Genomic DNA, 7,681 nt, shown 5'->3' on the forward strand with positions numbered 1-7,681 from the left:
CATGTTTTAACACTGTTAACGATATGACGTGTTCTACACTTTTCCAGAATCGACCCTCTGTAGGACAGCCTTTCTTGCTTCGTGTGAGGGAGCTTAGTCATGAAATGCATATACCACTCCTGGAGCTTCGCATAAAGCATCCAACCAAGTTGTTACCACCTTGGGATTGGCAGGTCGTAGAATGTGAAATATGCTTTTTAGAAGTAACAAAACACGCACCAGAGATAGAAATCGGAATGCATTTCCTATAACTCCAGCACAAGCACTCCTGTGCAGAGTTCTACACAGACTCTTCGAAGTCAGATGTCGGGGTGTCCTATGCTACTGTCGGCCCATCCTTCTCAGAATCCGATGTACTGCATCCAAAAACAAGTATCTTTACGGCCGAGGCCTACGCATTACTGTCTACTGTGAATCATATAAGAAAATCAAAACTTCCAAAAGCAGCGATTTATACAGACTCCCTAAGCGTCGTGAAGGCCTTGATGTCACTCTATGCACACAAAAATCCTGTAGTTATTGAACTCTATACCGTCTTGTGTAAAGTGTACATATCTAACCAGCGTATCATTATATGCTGGGTGCCTGGCCATAGGAACATTGAGGGTGACGTTCTGGCGGACGAGATGGCCACGTCAATCGCATCGCAAGCTGTTAACTCTACCGCTGAGGTGCCTCTCAGAGATCTGAAGCCTTTCTTGCGAAGGAGGCTGAGAGATCACTGGCAACACATGTGGGACGCGGAAATGGATAATAAGGTCCACCTGATAAAGCCACAGTTAGGATTCTGGCCCTCGACTACAACATCGCACCGAACAGATGTCCTATTCTGTCGTCTAAGAATAGGACACACATTTGGCACCCATAACTTTCTACTCACTGGAAGTGAGCCTCCAACCTGTGGTAGATGCGGGGAGAGGCTGACCGTACTCCACGTCCTCCTGGAGTGTCGGGAAGCCGAATCTGAGAGAAAGAGACATTTTAGAGCGCAGCTCTTTGGCGTCCGTTCCTGGGTTTCGCGTCATCGTCGGCGTTGTCGGCCTCGTAACCAGCTCCGCCCCCCTTCGCTGGAGTGGGAGACGAAGGACGCGAGCCGCGAATGGCGGAGACCAATGAGAGCGGCCCCTTCAGTGACGTGCGCGCGCGATGCTGGTGTCATGCGGACCCTCCTTACGGCTCGATGCGCACTCGTGTCTGGTCTCAGCCGATCCGCTCGTTTCGTACTATCGTCTGCTCGCGCCAAAGCTCTCGCCCGCGCCTGTTTGGTTCTGTTGGGTCGGTCTCGTTCGCGCTTGTTTTGGTTGTTATTGTGTGAGATTGTTTCTTAATCTGATTGTATGCGCTATGCGAATTGTATAGTACTTTCTGGAAGCCATGCGGCACCAGCGATCACACTGGAACCTTTGACGAGTCATGTATAAACGCCGGCTCGCTTGATCCGCAGATCAGATTTTCGACCATTACCGACTCTGCTACATGTCTCTCTCAAATTCTTTGCTTCAAAATATCGCGAAATGGAAACACGTATAGAGCTGCGCTCAAATTTCGCATTAGGGAGTATCGTAATCGTCGGATAATTTTTTCCTTAGGATACCGACAGCACATTCCTCTTCATCCTGAAATGTTTCTCGGTCCAGAACCGCTTTTTAATACAGACACAGTCCTAGGTTTCCTCAGAGATGTGGTCTTACATGTGATTACTCCCATACATTCGCAGCGCCGCCTCTCTCCAGAGGATGCCACTGGGATAATTGTTTTTCATAGCACATGCCTCCTGGCCCTTGTGTTTCAAGGGCTCTAAGGAGGCAGTAGTGCTCTAGCATTTCTTATAATCTGATATGTTTTACCTATCTTATCATTGTTTTTAAATGCAACTAAATGTTCATAGTACAAGTCATACGTCATCGCCATAATTTTAATATACAGATTTTACGCACTTTAGAGCGTATCTTTTGAAGGCCCCTTTACAGGCTCGTCACACCAACTTCATAGTAATCATAATTACACTGCAAACTCATTACCACAGACATGGCGCTCTTTAGACATACTTGGCCTTTGCGCCATTAAACATCAAACACTCACTCACTCACTCACTCACCACTCACTCACTCACTCACTCACTCACTCACTCACTCACTCACTCACTCACTCACTCACTCACTCACTCACTCATCTTAATTCGTTTGACACTGATGACGTTCTGATCACTCCACGCCTCCAGGAGTCCAGTTTCCGATAGCTCTAGCAAATCGGTATCGGAGACGACGCCGCGGGTGGTATTTATGATACCGTGTGGGGTAACCGTAACCGGAACATCGCCAAAGGACACTAGATTAGGTATTTTTCATGCTGTTTCTCGTCACGAAGCTCCAGTAGGAGATCGCCGCTTGCCATTTTCTACGCTTTGTAACCAGGTCCAAAGACTTCAGTCAGAGATTTCGCAACCAGAAAACGTGAGATCATTCTCACCGTCTTTCCAGATTGATCAGAGTGGACCACGTGAAAGCGGGGAAAGTTGCATGTTCAGTTGCCCGAAAATTGAAAGGCTTCAGTGCGCCCTCGTTTTGGGAGGGTGATCAGGAAGTGGGGCGAAAGAATTTTCCATGAATAGGCATAAGGAATTCGGCAAAAGCGCCGACCACTCACCACGGAGCCGAACGAGGGTTCGCGGCAGAACTTGCATACAAGGGTGCACGACGCCAGCCGTACGCCGTCACTATAACCAAATATGGTGTACCTAAGGTAGGATAGCCACACAAGGTTAACCCTTGCCGCCATGGAGAAAGGAAGTAAATGGAAGAGAGTAGAAGACAGGAAAGGTCAAAAAGTGAGAGATAAAGAGGAAGATTTGAGGAGAGATAGGAAAGGACGACAGCCGATTTCCCCCAGGTGGGTCATTCTGGAGGTGCTGTCTATGTGAAGCAGAGGCGGAAGAGGTGTGTTGCCTCCACCGAGGGGCCTTAAAGGTCCAAACACCCGGCATCGGCTCAACCCCCAGGATCCCCCTTTCCTGAAGGAAGAAGAAGACGAGGCTGCGCACGGTTGCACCGCACATGGGTTCCGCCTTTACATCGCTAAACCCTGGATAATTGACGTCAGCGCCGCCACAACCAGCCTCACTCGACTCCTTACGTCGAGCGGAACACGTGGACACCCAAAGCAATACTGTGAGTCACTTGCTTCACGAATTACCGGACTCTGAACTTCGCAAGAGGCGCCCGCCCAGCTAAGCCTAACGACGGGTACGGTCTAGCCGAAGACCTTGGCCCACTTCGGCGCACCAATGGCCACCAATGATGGCACCGAGATGAATCTCGAGCACGCACAAATCCCACTTCCTGATGAACCTGCCGGCGGAGTATGGCTCACTGTTAAGTACGGTCGGAAGAAAACATCGACTTCCACCAATCCACCCCTCCAACCCCGACAGCCATCGGTTCCCCGACAAGCCCGACTACCACCGCTACCCCGAAATGACCTCAAGGTAATCATCCGCCCCCGAGAAGGACTCAACCTTGCCACCTGGACCACGCCACAGGTTGCTGAAGGCATCAAGCTGGCATGTCAGCACCCCACTACTGAGCACGTACGGACCCTTACTGTAAGAATTGACGCAATACAAAACATCGCTATTGCTAGCACACCGAACGAAGAGCTAGCTATGAGCATCCGTTGCATCTCTACAATTCACCTGGGCGGTCGAGAATTTGCACTCACGGCATACGTGGCGGCACTCGACAGCTCCGTCAAAGGGGTCATTCACGGCATTCCTGCAGGAACTCCCACAGAAGTCCTCCTTAACGGACTCTATGCACCTGGCCGAGAAATCTTACATGCCCGTATGCTCGGACAAACTGCTAGGGCAGTGATCACATTCACTGGCAAGGCTGTACCCTTCTACGTGCGATACTACAGCGGTGAAGTGCGATGCAAACCATACCGACCAACCACGCATTTCTGCCGCATCTGCCACCAAGTCGGCCACCGGACCGATGTATGCCCAACTCCAGAAGCAATCGTATGCCCCCAGTGTGGTACACGGAACCCCACTCAGGACCACCCCTGTCACCCCCGGTGTGCCTTATGCCAGGGGCCTCATCCTACGGCTTCCAAGGAGTGCCCTGATCGACTGAAGAAGGCATCTTCAGCATCCCAAAGGACCAGCCGCCGGGACTACTCACGGTCGTAGTCTCGGTCACGTACAGATCAGCAACGGAGGCGTTCCCACTCCAGGTCTCGCTCCTGCTCGCGGAACCAACAAGGAGGGACCCGGAACCTCAGCGGACCTGCTGTACCGGGATCACAAGCGGTGAGCTGGTCAGCACGGCTTTTTCCCCTCTCACACAGCCCACCAAGACAACACCCTGTCATTGCGTCTACACACAGCACCCACCCCACACAATTCTTCGCCCATAAACAATACTGATGTTCAACGGTAAATTCTAGCTGAGCTAAAGGCCATCAGAGAAGAAAACAAACGCCTTCATGAAGAAAACAACAAACTTCGCACGCAGATTGCAGAACTCTACGCCACTCGTACTGCCACTCAGCATTCCACACCAATAACCGCACCCTCAAGCCATCATCTTCAGAACGTTCTGAACCGATGATTCTCGCGGAATCAGCAAAACCGACAGAAATCGCACAAGTCGAGGAGAAAGTTGATGTACTGCAACGGCAGCTCCTAGCAATGCGACAAAGCATCCAGCAACTGGCAAGTGTTATTGAAGAAACACTGCTCGCAAAAGATCAGCGACGCAAGAAAGTTCGAACACTAGTACAACAGGAAGTAGAGCAGGGACACCCTGCCGATCCACCCGTCAGCCAGGACGAATAGCAAACCCAACCACAGGAACGAAAACCCACTCATAATCTGGCAATGGAATTGCCGCAGCTACAAACGCAAGCAAGGGTCACTAAGACAGTACATATGTAATGCCAAAACGACACCAAGCGTAATCGCACTACAGGAAACAGGCACACACCCAACTCAATCTGGCTACAACACACACATACCACCACGCCTGAAAGCCGCGTGGCCACACTTACAGCTAAAACGCTCACAACCACACAACATACAATAGACGGCAGTGATGTCGATCATAACCTAATTGAGATCCTGCCGCTCCAACGAGGCCGAAAGAGCCTTTTCATATTGAATATATACAGGCCACCCAAGCAGAAGCAGACCAAGTTCGACTACTTGATGACTAAAGCGATTGGCATAACCAAACATAATAGTCTGCTGATTGTAGGCGACTTCAACGCGGCTCACCAGGCATGGGGCTACACGACAGCCACATCAAAAGGCACTGCACTCCAGTGCACCATACAGCAGCACCGTCTCACCATCCTCACAGATCCCGCACACCCCACACGTCTAGGAAACAGCGTCTCCCGTGATACATGCCCTGACCTCACCCTCACTAAAGGGATACAGCAAGCTGCCTGGCACAACACGGAGGAAACTCTGGGCAGTGACCACTGCATACTTGCCACCACATTGAACATTACGCATGCACGCCACCCGATAAAAAAGACAACGCTCACAGATTGGACAGCTTTTCGCAAAGAGCGAGCGGATGACTCCTCAACCGGTATTATGGATCTCGAGCAGTGGGTACGAGAGCTCCTACAAGACGTTGCCAGACATTCAAAACAGATCACACTCACCACAGACATACCGGCCGTAGACCCGCACCTTCTTCACCTCTGAGAAGCACGTCGAGGCCTTGTTAGGAGATGGAAGCGCCAAAAACATAATCGTAAATTGCAACTACGTATAGCGAAACTCACGGTAACCACGGAATGTTATGCTGGGGAGCTCACCCGTCACAACTGGCGACAACTATGCAACAAGTTGCAGGGTAATGTTAGCACGGCCAAAACATGGTCGCTGCTACGCCATCTTCTTGACCCCACACAAAGCAAGGCAATTAGCCAGCAAACAATTCAACGTATCCTCCACAACCATCCGGGTTCTGATGACGAAATCCTGGAGGAGTTGCGGGCGCGGTACATAGGCGATTTCGAACCCCCACAAGGACAACCTCCAACCTACAGCGGGAGCGACAATTACGACTTCGACAAGCCGATCACTATCACTGAGGTGCAACAAGCACTCCATGCACTCACACGAAACACCACCCCAGGCAAGGACAAAATAAATAACAAGCTCCTCCGCAATCTGGATGATGGCACCATTCGGTCTCTTACTGACCTCTTTAATCATCACTGGGAAGCGGGTACGCTACCAGCAGACTGGAAGCACGCGGACATCATTCTCATTCCGAAGCCAGGCAAACTCTCCAGCTTAGAAAATATGAGACCAATCTCACTGACTTCATGCCTAGGGAAGCTTCTGGAACATGTCATTCTGAACCGGCTTCAACCTTATCTAGAATCCAGCGACTTCTTTCCCGAAACAATGTTCGGATTCCGGCCCCACCTTTCTACCCACGACATCCTTCTTCAGCTGAAGGAACAAGTCCTTGAAAACATCTCACCGCACAACACCGGAGCGATTTTAGCACTCGATCTCAAAGGCGCTTTCGACAATGTGGCTCACCATACCATCCTTACAAACCTAAGCCTCACGAACTGTGGTCGTAATACTTACAATTATATACGCGCCTTTCTAAGCAACCGCACGGCCACAATAGGCATTGGCTCACTCAGAACCCCGACGTTACCTACTCGCAACAAAGGAACCCCACAAGGTGCTGTTCTATCACCCACCCTTTTCAATATTGCTATGATGAAATTACCTGACAAACTCAACGCAATACCAGAAATCAGGCATGCAATATACGCCGATGACATCACTATCTGGACCACCACTGGTTCCGAAGGAGAGAAACAAGACGCCCTTCAACAAGCGACCGACGTCGTCCAGCAATATGCAAAAACAAGTGGTCTCCGGTGCTCCCCCGAGAAGTCAGAACTATTAGTCGTTCGACAGAAATCACGAAGAAAACTCAATGAACTACCCCACATCACACTCACCCTCGACGACAAAGAAATACCCACAGTAAACCGCGTCCGCATTCTCGGACTCCACATACAACAGGACGGCGGAGGCGCATACACCATCCAACGTCTCAAGCAGACCACCTTCCAAATCATGCGAATGGTCAGCCGTATCACAACCAAACAATACGGACTGAAAGAAGACGACATTATACAGCTCGTCCAGGCCCTGATAATCAGCCGCATTGCCTACGCTGCCGCGTACTTGCCCCTCACTCCCAAGGAACTAGATCAATTAGACGTACTTCTTCGGAAAGCCTACAAGCAAGCGCTCGGCCTTCCACCGGGAACAGCGACACTCAAGCTTGAAGCCCTAGGAGTCCATAATAATATAAGAGAAATTATAGGCGCCCACCTCACAAGCCAACGAGAACGACTAGCCCTTACACCAACAGGAAGAGCTGTCCTAGCGCGCCTAGGCTACCCCACACACGGCAAAGGCCACGAACAAGCAATTCGTCTGGACCCCAACTTCCGGGAACACATCAAGGTAGCCCCCATCCCCAGAAGCATGCACCCGGAACATCATGCCGATCGTCGCCAAGCTCGCGCAAAAACTGTACAGACAAAATATGGCAGTCTCCCCACCACACTATACACAGATGCCGCGCAGTACCCCCAAAAAGCAGCCATGACGGCCAGCGTTGTCGAC

This window comes from Dermacentor albipictus, chromosome 3 (genome assembly GCF_038994185.2).
Source record: "Dermacentor albipictus isolate Rhodes 1998 colony chromosome 3, USDA_Dalb.pri_finalv2, whole genome shotgun sequence".
Lineage (NCBI taxonomy): Eukaryota > Metazoa > Arthropoda > Arachnida > Ixodida > Ixodidae > Dermacentor > Dermacentor albipictus.